Source organism: Ambystoma mexicanum, chromosome 4q (genome assembly GCF_040938575.1).
Source record: "Ambystoma mexicanum isolate Mex_15411 chromosome 4q, UKY_AmexF1_1, whole genome shotgun sequence".
Lineage (NCBI taxonomy): Eukaryota > Metazoa > Chordata > Amphibia > Caudata > Ambystomatidae > Ambystoma > Ambystoma mexicanum.
This window is the reverse complement of record NC_090928.1, coordinates 954,550,466-954,564,902: the sequence shown is the minus strand read 5'-3', so window position 1 is coordinate 954,564,902 and position 14,437 is coordinate 954,550,466. Positions and strand designations below refer to the sequence as shown.

The window sequence follows — 14,437 nt, the reverse complement described above, 5'->3', positions numbered from 1 at the left end:
GACTTAGGAAACTTGTATTGCTACCCCATTTCATATCCAAAGGGGCAGCAGGAAGCCCATTCCTGATCTGTAAAATTACCAATTGGGAGACAGCTGCCAAAAATCCCCAAAGGAGATCTACTGAAAGTTTCATCTGGGGAAACATTGGAAGGGCTGAAGATTTCTATTGGTGGGAAGACCAGAAAGCAGAGGGTGTGATTCTTCACTGGAGCCAGAGAGAGAGAAATGCTGCAGAATCCAATTGACGGGCGTGCTGGCTAGAAGCCTATTTTCCCCCTACAAGCAAAGCTGCTCAGTTCCTGAGTTCCCAGCCCAGATAATTCCAAAAGTAAGTAGTTTGTCAAACACAAGGTCAGCAAGGGATCTATTTAATTAACCCATTCCCTTTCATTGGTGGATTCTTTTCCATTAGTGGGTGGGGGGAAAACTGTGTAGATCCTTAGCCTATTTGACTGAATATAATTTAATTAATTCCCATTCAGAAAAACACTCTGGGTGATTTTTGTTAACATTCAAAATTAAAAATAAAGCTCAATCCCATTGCATGCTGAAAACTATAGCCTGTAATTTAATTGGGTAAACCTATTTGTCCTGTTGACTCTGGCTTCTTTAAGGGAAAGGGGCGTCCTTCTCCCTAAACTGCCAACTTCCTCAACACAGGCCTTTAAGAGTGGGGAGTCTGAAAAACAAACTCTTAAAACTGCCTCCACTCCCTAGACCTGGATTTTAAATAGTGAAATGCTGCATGCAATTGATGCATGGGTTTTGGGGCTGGGGGAGAAGTGCTTGCAAAAGTGAGACCTTGTGTACCCAACATTGTGAACCAAGCTGCTACCCTTTTTTAAACATGAATGAAAATCGAAATTGCACAGCACTGCATATGAAAATGGATTTTGTTCTTTGAATTGAAATCTGTTTAAAGTAAAGTATTGTGATTTGAGTTTTCCCCACCTACTTGTGTGATTTATTTATGTAAAAGGAAGCTTGTTAGCCTCAGAGAAGGTGACATGTGTAGTTGAAGTGTGATCCCCAATACCTGTGATTCAAATAAATATAAATATACTTTCTGTACACCGGCCTGGTTCTTGGCCGATTGGTGGCACCAGGGGAGGTATTCAACGGACATGATATGAACCTGAAATAGGGCTGAACAAAGAATCCACTAAACAATGTGTTGTGTGGCACCTTTATTGGGGAGGGAAGGAACTCCCTGTATTGAGAGTGGCCTCTCAATGAACCATTACAAAGAGTTCCCAAATGCAGGTTACTCAAGCAAGATGAAGGGGCATTCTTATCTGAGCAGGAAAAATTAATTCAGCTCGCAACCATGTTAAAAGTTAGACATCTCATCTAACCAGTCTGATCCTCTCCCTGTGTTCAAAAATCCACATCAAGGTGCTCGCTTCGGCAGCACATATACTAAAATTGGAACGATACAGAGAAGATTAGTATGGCCCCTGCGCAAGGATGACACACAAATTCGTGAAGCGTTCCAAAAAAAAAATCCACATCAAGGAAGTGGCCTGTGAAATAGGAGTATTGTATGTACATGGCCAGGGGCATACACTCAGAGAAGCAAACTTCTTTCATCCACAGTAAAGTGATGGCCATTCGCACTTCAGCAGCTATGTACTCTAAACTGTAGTTCTTAGTTTTACCATGAACTGCAACACGTACCACCAGGATGTACTTTTCTTGCAAGCTGGGTCTCGCATGGATTGTCTTTTTTCTACACACAGAAACACACACACGCTGAGCAAGAAATGATTACAGCTGTAGCTTTATGTTCCCCATTCTGATTGAAAGCCTACAATTACCAGCACGCAAAGCAATGCTAACTGAACTAAATCTCAAGAAACACAGTGAGATTGAAACAATCACAGCCCCAACTTTTTTTCACTTTTCCCTTTCTAATCAGCCATCCTTTGCATCTCTTGGTGACAGTGGCCACAAACCACATCTCCCATCTACTTGTGTTACTCAGAATTAACCTGTTTTTTGGACACTGTCCCAAGCCTTTCAAGGCCAGATGCAGCCCCTCCTCTCACCTTGCACACAGCTTTTGATGGTTTGCTTTGCATAAAGAGGAGAGGGATGGGCAAGGGAAAAGGCCTGATGACTTCAGACACCAAAATAAACTCACAGTGCTCATTGTGGAGTCTGATTTGAGGAGCTACTGGGAAGCCTCAGGCAATCTACAAGTGGCTCACTATCTACTGGTTGGAGACCCTGGATCTACAGTAAGACAGCAAAAACGAAACCATATGAGCTACCATGTCTGCTCTGCTTGGTGTGAACTCCCACCCACCACCTATGACAAAAGGAGTGCGAAACGGATGCAATTCGCTACACAGAAAAATTGCTTAATTTTGGGCAAAATCTTTCACTTCACCAATTTTGGCACACCAAGTGAAAATAGCCATTGGGACATTGTAAAGGCACAAATCTTAATTGTTGGGTTTTATTTTCCCAAAACTGCATTTTAGGTGCGGAAAGGACATTTGCCCAAAAGCGGCAGATCAGAAAAAACCCTGTGATGACAGTAAAGCGAAATAGGAGGCACATTTCACACATTTTACTTCAGCAGTGGTACATTCAACCCCCCCTGGGAAGTTGTAGAACTGTATGTAATGTAACTAGGCACATAATGGGGGAGATACGTGTCCCTGGTCCATGAGGGAGATCCCAGGTCAGAAAGAGAAATGTTTCCCAAGTTAGGGGGACTTTAGCTGACATTAAATGTAATGCTAAAGAGCCCAAGGAGAAAAGAAGGAAACAAAACATCAAGAAGCAGAAGCATGTTCACCCCATTTTTATAAACACGTACACTGAGTGTACTATTTATGGGCAGAAAGAACACGTATTGGTAAAGGTGATAAAGATGACTCCTTTTAGGCTCATCCCTTGTGCCGTGTACAGATGGGTGCATTAGTGGAGAGTGTCATGTATGTGTGGGTTGGATGTCAGTGTTTGTTTAGGGTTTTTAGCGCTTAGTTTGTCAATCAAGTGTTGCAAGAGTGGATGGATGCGTGCCCGGCACTGTTCATGTTCACATATGCAGGTTCTGTAGTAGCACACCCTTGTAAAGTGGGTGTTCTAACCTTGTGCCACCTATTGTCATCTAAAACTGATGAGTTCTGATGTAGCGCTTCATGGGATTCTCCCAGTTTCTCAGCGCTGTAGTAACAGGTGCTGTTATTACCCACTGTAATGGTACACAGCATGATGGGTCTTAGTGAGCCCGGACGTAAGATTGGATCTGGCAAAGTGAAGGCTCGCCTCATTTCTGAGGTGAGTGCTTAAGTCAGTGAGCTAACTTCTCTGGAAATGCCGGGGTACACTCACTGTGCATCCATGGATTGGCTGTGCCTCTCTTCCTATCTTTGTTCTTCGGTCAGGTTCTTATGCAGTCAACAACACTAGTGTCCAATCGATAGACACTCCCGTCCCCTGCACACCATGAATGCTGATTTCCAGCCAAACAATTTCAGAGATGGCACATCATTTAATGTGATGAAAATCAAAAACAACACAGTTTTTACAATATGTACATCAAGTGTGTAGTTTTCTTCTACAGCAGAGTAATTATTTCATATGAAGTCGCTGTACCCCTTCTACCGGAGCTGTTTCAAGGTTTAATGAATTTCGATAGGTTTACCTAAGCAATAGGTGTGTGCTGATACATGTTTGTTTAAAGGTTCTTGTACAGTACCAGTAGCTTAATGATTGGTAAGTGGACTGCCAGGCTGGTGGGCGAGCACTATTATTTTTTCCAGTGAGGCGTAATATTCCGGCTGTGCTGTTGTTCTGGATGACGTAGACCGGCAAGCAATCGCTTTGCTTGATTAGCACGTGCCTGTAAATGTTCTCGCAGTACCGAGTCCCCTCCGTGCTTGATTGCTAGTTACTTACTGGGAAGACAAAGTCACTTGTGTTGTGACTCACCCATTACGTCATCACCACAGCATGAACATTTATGTATATTAACAAAAGGTATTTCCAAAATGCATCTGTCCTGGCCCTGACGCCATGGGTTCCAAGATATGCTTAGTACAAGTTAGGACGTCGAGAACCAAGGCATTTTAGATTTAGGCTGTATGGCGGGAAATGTACAATTATTCAAGTGTATGCATACATGATATTAGCAATAGGGTCAACGTTGCCATGGTGCAAGAAATACCCTTTCCCAATATTGGTTTGCACCAGGTTAACGTTTTCCCTAGTGCTGGCAGGGAAGGGCTAGGCAATGCGTGCCCTCCTGCTTAGAGCATGCAAAATGGCACTTACACAGGTGCACATTTTCTGTAATAACTCTCCCCACCCCCCTCCCCCCAGCTGCTTTTCTTTGTTTTGTGACGTGTAAAGCAGTACAGGCTGCTGTGTGCATTATACGCTCGTATTCAGTGATACATGTCATGCTGCGTTGCAGATAAAGAATACATGCTTAGCCTCATGGAAGCAACACAAATAATGCCATCATTCTCTGGCTGAAATTGTATGCAAGGTATTGAATATAGTCAAATCCTGTCGCCAAGCGTCAGTAGCGCACTACACAGTGATCGTGTTACTACAAGAGGAGTAGTAGCGTGTGTAGGGTCGAGTTGAAACGAATTCCGTCAGACCTGAGCAGTGCTTAAAGTGGGCCGGGGCCTCACAGGGCCAGGCCCCGGCAGTCTCCAAAAAGTGGGACTGAGCCGGGGCCCTACCGGGGCCCCCGTCCTACCGCAACATTGGCGGGAATCGCGGGGTGCATTATCCCGTCGCGGCCACAGCCGCGACGGGTGATGCGCCTGCAATGAAGTTAGGCAAGCTGACAGAAGTGGCAGCCAGCCACAGCGACGCTGTTACATATTTCTATGTTTAGAAAAGATGGCGTGCATAGTAGACAAACCATAGTAAGGTACGCACACAAATATATAAGATTTATATATATTTGTGTGTATACCCTACGATTTGCGTACTTCTTAGGCCACGCCCCTCCCACAAGCCACGCCCCCAAATGAGGGCCCCCCTCAATTTCTTACCCCACTTAAAGCCCTGGACCTGAGTGTGATGGAGAGGGGGTGGAGAAGAGGTAGTTTTAATAGCACTCTTTCTGAACTTCGGAGTGGGGCTGTGTGAGGGCTTAGGCTAGGAGTGGAGGCAAACCAGGCAAGTGATTGCCATGTTAAAAGTGTAAAACACAGGCCTTTTTGACTGATTGATATGGCCCGTAATTCAACTCATGGGAGTAAATGGCAGAACGCTGCCTCAATCCTCAATTGGCACAGAATGTCACAGGACTGTACACAAACCCGTGGAGATTTCTGTCTGAAAGATGCTTGTAGATTACCTTAAACCCCTGTTGACTGTGGTGGCAGGGGGATGCCCTTTCTGCTCAACCCAGCTCCGACCGCCATCAGACCTATTCCTCCCAGACTGCAAGGCGGGCAGGGCAGTTGCTTGAGAATAGGGCCCTAACGGGTGAAACACTACAATGCACCCGCATATTGCAATCCGTGCACTGCAACTCCGCCCGGTATTATTAATTGCAAAACAAACAAAATCTGGTTGTATTCATATGTAATCAAATCATTCAAAACCCCAAGTAGACACAGCACAGCAGATACAAATATTGCACAAAAAACATGTACTTTCATTAGCCCACAGATACAATCATAGTTCAACGAAACACCACTATATAAGGAATGTATTGCTGCTGCATAACCTCATTTTTCAATCATTTGTATCTTGAGTGAGCCTACTGCAAGAGCCAGCAGCCTCCCCTCCACCACTAAAGACTGTGCATTTGCTTTTATTAGTTGTAATTTACCAAAACTCCTCTCGCAGTGAGCAACAGCAACATAATTGTAAACAAGAACCTCAGGGCGTCCCACGCTGTAACGCTCACCTGATTCCCGTAGAGGCGCCGGTCTTGACTGGGCGTATACCGTATCTTCAAAGGTGATGTGTAACACACGGCTGGCTTTTTGGGCTGGACCTCTGTGCACTGTATGTCTGACTCGAAGGATAAGATGTCTGCAGATAGAAAATATGGGATTAAGGAACTGGGTTATTGAATGTCTCTCTCTTCTTCCCTTTCTCTTCTCCTGTAGAACCCCAAAGGTTAACGCTCTCACCTTAGGTAAGTGAACGCCGTGCTCTCCATCTGCCTCGGGGCAGGGTGCTGTAACCAGTTTCTTCACTGGATAAGGGGAGCAGGCCTCTTGACTTCAGAGGACTGCTGTCCGTCGTTTACTGCACGAACGGTAAGTTTCGAGTAATTCTAATGTCTTTAAAGTCTTGTTTTGCAGGGTTCCGGCGATGGCGGATGACGGGCTGAAGTGAGTTAAAGATGGAGCCCGTGTGATGAATAGAAGCGCCTGGAAGCACGTAAGTAAGCGCTTGTTGCCTGCTTCACGATGCGCTCTAACTGTCTTTTTATTTTGCAGGTACAAGTTCGGAGCGGCTGCAGGGTGCCGGAATACCCACTGGGTTAGATGTGGAAAGGAGTAATGGCACGTGAGTATTAAAGTTCCCCAATGTCTTTAAACGCACCTTGTTTTGTCTTTCAGATGCGGGATGCAGCGCCGAAGGCCTCCGGAGCGTGCGAAGAGTTGGTAAGCTTTTGTCTTTCAGATGCCGGAATGCAGTGTGAAGACCTCCGGAGCGCACGAAGAGTAGGTAAGCCTTTGTCTTTCAGATGCCGGAATGCAGCGCGAGGCGTTGGTGACAGCCGATGGACCAGGTAAGTGAAGAGCTGTCACTGAAGACCGTAATGCTAACCTGTTCTTTCTTGTCTTTATAGGTGTTGCTGAAGACTGGATTCAGGATGGTAAGCCTTTTTCCTTAGGCCCAGGATCAGATGCAGAAGACACGATGAGCGTTCTGCTGCAGAGGATGCAGAATAACGCAAAGCAAGATTCATCCATCGGGTGTGGTTTAAATAGCCTCCTGTAGTGCTTAGGTATCTCCTTCCACAGCCACGCCTAGGTAAGAAAAGAGTTCCTGCTTTCCAGAAGAGTTCCAGTGTTCTGAATCTAGGGAGTGGCTCCTGCCCCACCCAACAGGAAAAGTAGTTCCAAACAGAAGAGGATCAGAGGCTCAACTGGCAGGCAAGTAAGCAGCATGGTCTGCTGCAGGTAAGTCCACCCAAGCATTATGAGCCCGGCGCTTCCAGCGCTGCGACTGGGCATATTTATGAGCCTGGTGCCACTGGCGCCAGGACTGGGTCCAAAAGGTCCCAATTGGGACTGGTTGGCACTCGGAACCTGGGTTATGGATCTGCTTCCAAGGGAGTTGGGAAAACCCTGACCTTTTGGAAGCAGAGATCATGACAGTACCCCCCCTCAAGGCCCCTCCCAAACCGGGCTTCTCCGGGGGTTTTGGCTTGTCAGGAAATGTTCGGTGAAATCTTTTGATTAGGCGAGGAGCGTTGACATATTCAGCAGGTTCCCAGGATCTCTCTTGGGGGCCGTAGCCTTTCCAGTCAATTAGGTAAAATAGTTTAGATTTGGAGATCTTGGAGTCCAGAATGCTTTTGACTTCAAACTCGAGTTCTCCATCAACTAGGATAGGTTTTGGAGATTTAGTTAGTCGGGTTTGAGGTTGCACGGGTTTTAATAGAGAGACGTGGAAGACTGGATGTATCTTCATGTGCGGGGGCAAGTCCAACTTGACCGCTACTGGGTTTACTATGGTAGTGATGGAATAGGGACCAAGGTATCTTGGGTTGAATGTGCGTGGCCCTTTTAGAGATAGATATTTGGTGGATAACCAGACTTGATCCCCTACTTGATATTGAGGGGCTTCCTTCCGATGTTGATCTGCTCCTTTCTTGTATTGTTCTTTAGCCCTTTGAAGGTGAGAAACAGCTTCCTTAAAGGCTTGGGTGATTGTAGAATGCAGGTAGTCTACTGCTGGTGTTTCAAGATCTTGGAGGGGATCCAACTCCGAGGTTCGAGGGTGACTGCCGTACAAAAGAAAAAACGGGGTTTTCCCAGTTCCCGAATGGACAGAGTTATTGTAGGCATATTCGGCTATCCAAAGGATGTCTTTCCAAGTTTTTTCAGTTTGTTGCAGCATGCAGCGTAAATACTGTTCCAGAGTTTGATTGGTCCTCTCGGTTTGTCCGTCGGTCTGAGGGTGGTGACTGGTCGATAGTCTCACATCAATTTGAGCCGACCGACAGCAACTTCACCAAAAATGAGAAATAAATTGACTACCTCGATCCGAAATTAGAACCGAAGGAAAACCGTGCAGTCGGACGATGTTTTCGAGAAATTCTCGGGCCAGAGTTGCTGCTGTTGGCAAGCCTTTGAGCGGAATGAAATGCGCCATCTTGGAGAATAAGTCCACGATTACTAGAATCGTATTGTATCCGGAGCATGGAGGTAGATCGGTGATGAAGTCCATAGAAAGCGTATGCCAAGGGCGAGGTGGGATGTCAATAGGGCGTAAGAGGCCTGCTGGTCTTTCCTTTTGACTCTTGTTTTGGGCGCATACTCCACAGGACATTATAAAGTCTCTGATATCTTTTTTCCAAGACGGCCACCAGAAGTAGCGCTTGATCTTTTCTGAGGTCTTGGCCATACCGGGATGTCCTTCCATTAAAGAATCGTGATAACAAGAGATTACTTTTTTCTGTAAATCTGTGCTGGGTAGGTATAATCGTTCTTGGAAATACAATAAGTTGTCCTTTACTGCAAAGTCCTTTCCCTGCAGATGCCAATTCTGTATGTCTGCTGGAGTTACAAGTTGCCTGGCTTTATCCTTAACTTCCTCTATGGATTCTGTGGCGATTACACCCAGAATTCTTTGTTCGGGAATGATTGGTACAGGTTTAGGGTTGATCAAGTGTTCTTCCACTCCCATCCGAGAAAGGGCATCAGCTTTACCGTTCTTTGTACCAGGTCGATAGGTAATTATGAAGTCAAACTCGGCAAAGAATAATGCCCAACGGAGTTGTCTAGAGGATTGGGCTTTTGCGGTTTTCAAATATTGCAGGTTTCGGTGATCCGTAATCACAGTAACGGTGTATCGGGCCCCCAGCAGATAATGCCGCCAAGCCTTAAAGGCAGACTTGATAGCCAGAAGTTCCTTGTCAGTAATCGTGTAATTGATTTCAGGAGGCGAGAATTTGCGGGACCAAAATGCCACGGGATGCAACTGATTGGTTACCGGGTCCTTTTGTGATAGAACTGCCCCCATGGCAAGGCTTGAAGCATCAGTTTCCATGATGTAGGGGAGTTCGGGGCGAGGGTGTTTTAAGATTGGTGCAGAGATAAATTTAGTCTTCAAATCCTGGAAAGCTTGTTCCGCCTCGGTAGACCATTCAAAACGTTTGTTTTTCTTTAACAAGGCAGTGATGGGCTGGACTATTCGAGAGAATTCGGAGATAAACCTGTGGTAAAAGTTAGCGAAGCCTAACATGCTTTGCACACCTTTTACGGAGGATGGTGATGGCCATTTGAGAACTGCATCGACCTTCTTTGAATCCATACGCACTCCGCCAGGTGATAATATGAATCCCAAGTAATTCAACTTCAGTCACGTTGAAAACACATTTTTCCAATTTAGCGAAAAGTTTGTGTTGACGCAATCTTTCGAGGACCATTTTCACGTGTTTCCGATGTTCAGATTCCGATGAAGAATAAACGAGGATGTCGTCAATGTAAACAACAACACACACATCTATGAGCTCTCTGAGGACATCGTTCATAAAATATTGAAAGGCGGCCGGGGCATTGCAAAGTCCGAAGGGCATGACCTGATATTCAAATAGCCCATACTTGGTGCGGAAGGCCGTCTTTCATTCATCGCCCTCTTTTACTCGTACCAAGTGGTAAGCTCCTCTAAGATCCAGCTTTGTATATATCATGCTTTTCTGACTTGGTCCAGGAGTTCAGGGATCAAAGGTAACGGATATCTATTCTTAACGGTGATCTGGTTCAGGGAGCGATAATCTATACAAGTTCTAAGGTCTCCTTCCTTTTTTGGAACGAAGAACAAAGCTGAAGAAGCAGGGGACTTGGAAGGACGAATAAACCCATTTGCCAGGCATTGATCCAGGTATTGTCGAAGGTCAAGGTTCTCAGGCTCGGTGAGGGCATAAATTCTACTACAAGGAGGAGTAGATCCAGGTATCAGGTCTATCTGGCAGTCATAAGACCTATGAGGAGGTAGAGAGTTAGCCTGATCCTTCCGGAAAACATCTTGGTATTCTAGGTATTCGGGAGGTAACTGGGGAGTCTCTGAAGAAATTGCTGCCAGTGCAACACCAGGTGGAGGGTGACAAGTAGAGACACATTCTGGAAACTGGACCGTTCTTGCTCGCCAATCGATCAGAGGATTGTGTTTCTCTAACCAAGGTATTCCTAGAATAATCTGAAACTGAGGGGCCTTGATCACATCGAACACGATCTTCTCATGGTGTCCATCTTGACTTACTAGCGTCACCTCTTGAGTGGTATGCGTTACTGGCCCGGAGGCTATCTCCGTACCATCCACCGTAGTAATGACGTCCTTTACAGCCTTGGGACAAAGAGTTAGATTCATCCTCAAAACCATTTCATGATCCACATAATTGCCGATGGCACCGCTGTCGACGTAAGCTTCAATTGCATGTAATCGATCCGGATTATCAGGGCTAATGAGGACCATAGGTATCACGAAATGCGAGGTCACGGAACTGGTTTTCACGCTCGGCAAGAGGACCTCTATTCTTGTCGGGCAAGGTTGTTTCCCTGCTCAGAGTTTGTAACTTTGGTAACTGCAGCTCCTACTGCCTTCTTGGCAGGTTTCACCGGACAGTCTCGAAGAAAGTGCCCTGAGTTTCCGCAATAGAGGCATAATTGCAACTGTTTTCTCCTTTCCCGCTCCTTTTGTGTTAGAGGACCTTTCAGACCCCCTATTTGCATGGGTTCCCCGGAGTCTACTCCTTTGGAAGGAGTTGGCGGTTTGGAAAATACTCGAGCATCAAACTTGGAACGATCGGCCTTCCTGTTCTGCAGTCTGTGATCTATTCGAACGACTAAGTCTATATAGTCCGAACAATCTTGTGGGGGATTCACTACTTGGGCTAACACATCTTTGAGCTCTCCACGTAGACCTCTATAAAACAGCGTAATCCTTTTGTCCTCAGGCCATTGATTTTCCACTATCAGTCTGTTGAAAGATGCAATATAAGCCAAAAGGTCTTGATTACCTTGTCGCAACGAAAGAAGCTCATTCTCCAAGGCCTGCCCCTGTGAATGTCTTGCGAACAGTTTTTCCATACTGAGCTGAAAAGCTTGAAAATCATGGAGGACCGGATCATCTTGATTTACTAGAGGGATCGACCAGTCTGCCGCATTGCCACTAAGGTACGAAAGCACGAAAGCTACTTTAGCTTGATCAGTTGGAAAGGCTGCTGGCCGGCATAAGAAATGCAACCGGCACTGATTGATAAATACTGCAAACCTCTTTGGGTCACCAGAAAATCGTTCGGGCGGAGCCAGAGGTACATTCCCAGGTAGGTTGATCTGCACTGGATTCATAGAGGATGTAGAAGGAAGATTTCCCCCAGATGCGGGTAACGGGGTCTGTCCGGCTTGTGACTGTAGCAATTGTCTAGCGAGATCATCTGTTCGCTCCTTGGAAATAATCAGTTCCCTTCTTAGAGCGTTCGTTTCCTGACGGGCTGCATGCACTTCTGCCCTTAGTTCCCCAAGTAACTGGGCTAGCTGGTCGGTATCCGAGGTTTCCATAGCGCCTGGACGGGAGTTTTGTGGTAGGCTTTGCGTTCTGTAACGCTCACCTGATTCCCGTAGAGGCGCCGGTCTTGACTGGGCGTATTCCGTATCTTCAAAGGTGATGTGTAACACACTGCTGGCTCTTTGGGCTGGACCTCTGTGCACTGTATGTCTGACTCGAAGGGTAAGATGTCTGCAGATAGAAAATATGGGATTAAGGAACTGGGTTATTGAATGTCTCTCTCTTCTTCCCTTTCTCTTCTCCTGTAGAACCCCAAAGGTTAACGCTCTCACCTTAGGTAAGTGAACGCCGTGCTCTCCATCTGCCTCGGGGCAGGGTGCTGTAACCAGTTTCTTCACTGGATAAGGGGAGCAGGCCTCTTGACTTCAGAGGACTGCTGTCCGTCGTTTACTGCACGAACAGTAAGTTTCGAGTAATTCTAATGTCTTTAAAGTCTTTAGTAATGATGTTTCTTGTTTTGCAGGGTTCCGGCGATGGCGGATGACGGGCTGAAGTGAGTTGAAGATGGAGCCCGTGTGATGAATAGAAGCGTCTGGAAGCACGTAAGTAAGCGCTTGTTGCCTGCTTCACGATGCGCTCTAACTGTCTTTTTATTTTGCAGGTACAAGTTCGGAGCGGCTGCAGGGTGCCGGAATACCCACTGGGTTAGATGTGGAAAGGAGTAATGGCACGTGAGTATTAAAGTTCCCCAATGTCTTTAAACGCACCTTGTTTTGTCTTTCAGATGCAGGATGCAGCGCCGAAGGCCTCCGGAGCGTGCGAAGAGTTGGTAAGATTTTGTCTTTCAGATGCCGGAATGCAGTGTGAAGACCACCGGAGCGCACGAAGAGTAGGTAAGCCTTTGTCTTTCAGATGCCGGAATGCAGCGCAAGGCGTTGGTGACAGCCGATGGACCAGGTAAGTGAAGAGCTGTCACTGAAGACCGTAATGCTAACCTGTTCTTTCTTGTCTTTATAGGTGTTGCTGAAGACTGGATTCAGGATGGTAAGCCTTTTTCCTTAGGCCCAGGATCAGATGCAGAAGACACGATGAGCGTTCTGCTGCAGAGGATGCAGAATAACGCAAAGCAAGATTCATCCATCGGGTGTGGTTTAAATAGCCTCCTGTAGTGCTTAGGTGTCTCCTTCCACAGCCACGCCTAGGTAAGAAAAAGTTCCTGCTTTCCAGAAGAGTTCCAGTGTTCTGAATCTAGGGAGTGGCTCCTGCCCCACCCAACAGGAAAAGTAGTTCCAAACAGAAGAGGATCAGAGGCTCAACTGGCAGGCAAGTAAGCAGCATGGTCTGCTGCAGGTAAGTCCACCCAAGCATTATGAGCCCGGCGCTTCCAGCGCTGGGACTGGGCATATTTATGAGCCTGGTGCCACTGGCGCCAGGACTGGGTCCAAAAGGTCCCAATTGGGACTGGTTGGCACTCGGAACCTGGGTTATGGATCTGCTTCCAAGGGAGTTGGGAAAACCCTGACCTTTTGGAAGCAGAGATCATGACACACGCACCCTGAAAAAACAAATTATTCTTTGTATGTTGATTATGTAGCTGCCGAGAAATCCTTTTCATTATCCACAAGTAATAATTGTCCCAGTTGTGCAAACTATTGTCTATTAGTAGCCGGCGAGAGACAATCAGATTGTTAGACGTTATCTGATTGGCTCTTGCCCGCTCCATACCCCACGCAGAATCCCTCAAATCTTCATCCCTGGCGGGGGGGTGTGCCACCCCCCCAGCCAATGAGAAAGCTCCAAACGGGGCAATCCCTGCTCCAAGCCTCTGCACGGCTGGAGGCTGCCATCCTCCCCTGCCAGGGATTTAGGTAAGCGTTTTCTTTCTTACTCCGCCCAACCCTGCAAGCAATTCCCTCCCCGCCCTCCCAACCCCACTTACCTGAACTTTTTTCTCCTTTTTCAGGAGCGACCACGCTGGGAACACTTCTGTCCCCAGCGCGTCCACTCCCGATGGCCCCCATGGAAAGGGAAAACAGACTCTGTTTTCCCTTTCCGGGCGGCCATTTTATTTTTCATTTATTTTTCTGTCCGGAAATGCTGCAGCGTTTCGAAACAGAAAAAGAATGTTATTAGTATCCTGGTCTTGCGGGCTGGGGTACTAATAGCAATAGGCCCCTCGCTGCGGGGGCATTACTGAGTCAGGTAATGCCCCAGGGCCTTCGTTAAGGCCCTTGCTTTGCGCGGGCCTACAATATGGACCCCGGGGCATTACCTAACTAGGTAATGCCCCCACGGCTCGGGGCTTATTGCTTAAGTCGACCATTAGCAAGGCTTTGAAACATTCAATGCAGGCACAATCGCTTCTAGGCACTCTGAAAGTTGGCAGCTCTGCCCCAGCGAGATTGAACATTGTTCCAGCAACACACAATTGTTAGGTTGTGGGGTCTGCAATTTAGGCGCTTGATCACTTATCTTCCAAGATCAAATTGGTACAAATACGTGTTTATGCTTGGGTTTCAAGGGACACAAAAATATTCGCTTTTATAGCGATTAATTGATAAGATGTAAATAGCATAATACATGAACCTGAAAAATAAAGTACCATGCAGTGCTCTATTATCTCGTATGTGAATAAAAGTACTAGCATGCAAAGTAAAATTAACTTTAAACAGACTACTCTGGATTTCACAACTGCACCACTGTGAAGAATTCCACTATCTGCACAGGGAAAGTGCGCTCGCCTGGGCTATTTGATTTTTTGTTC

At 46.5% G+C, this 14,437-nt stretch overlaps 1 non-coding gene across 1 annotated transcript; it reads left to right on the top strand.

Annotated features, from left to right (window-relative positions):
• The first annotated feature begins 1,395 nt into the window (after positions 1-1,395).
• On the top strand, positions 1,396-1,502 carry LOC138468605 (U6 spliceosomal RNA). Its single transcript, XR_011268358.1, has one exon. It is a non-coding gene; the product is annotated as a U6 spliceosomal RNA (small nuclear RNA).
• The last annotated feature ends 12,935 nt before the right edge of the window (positions 1,503-14,437 follow it).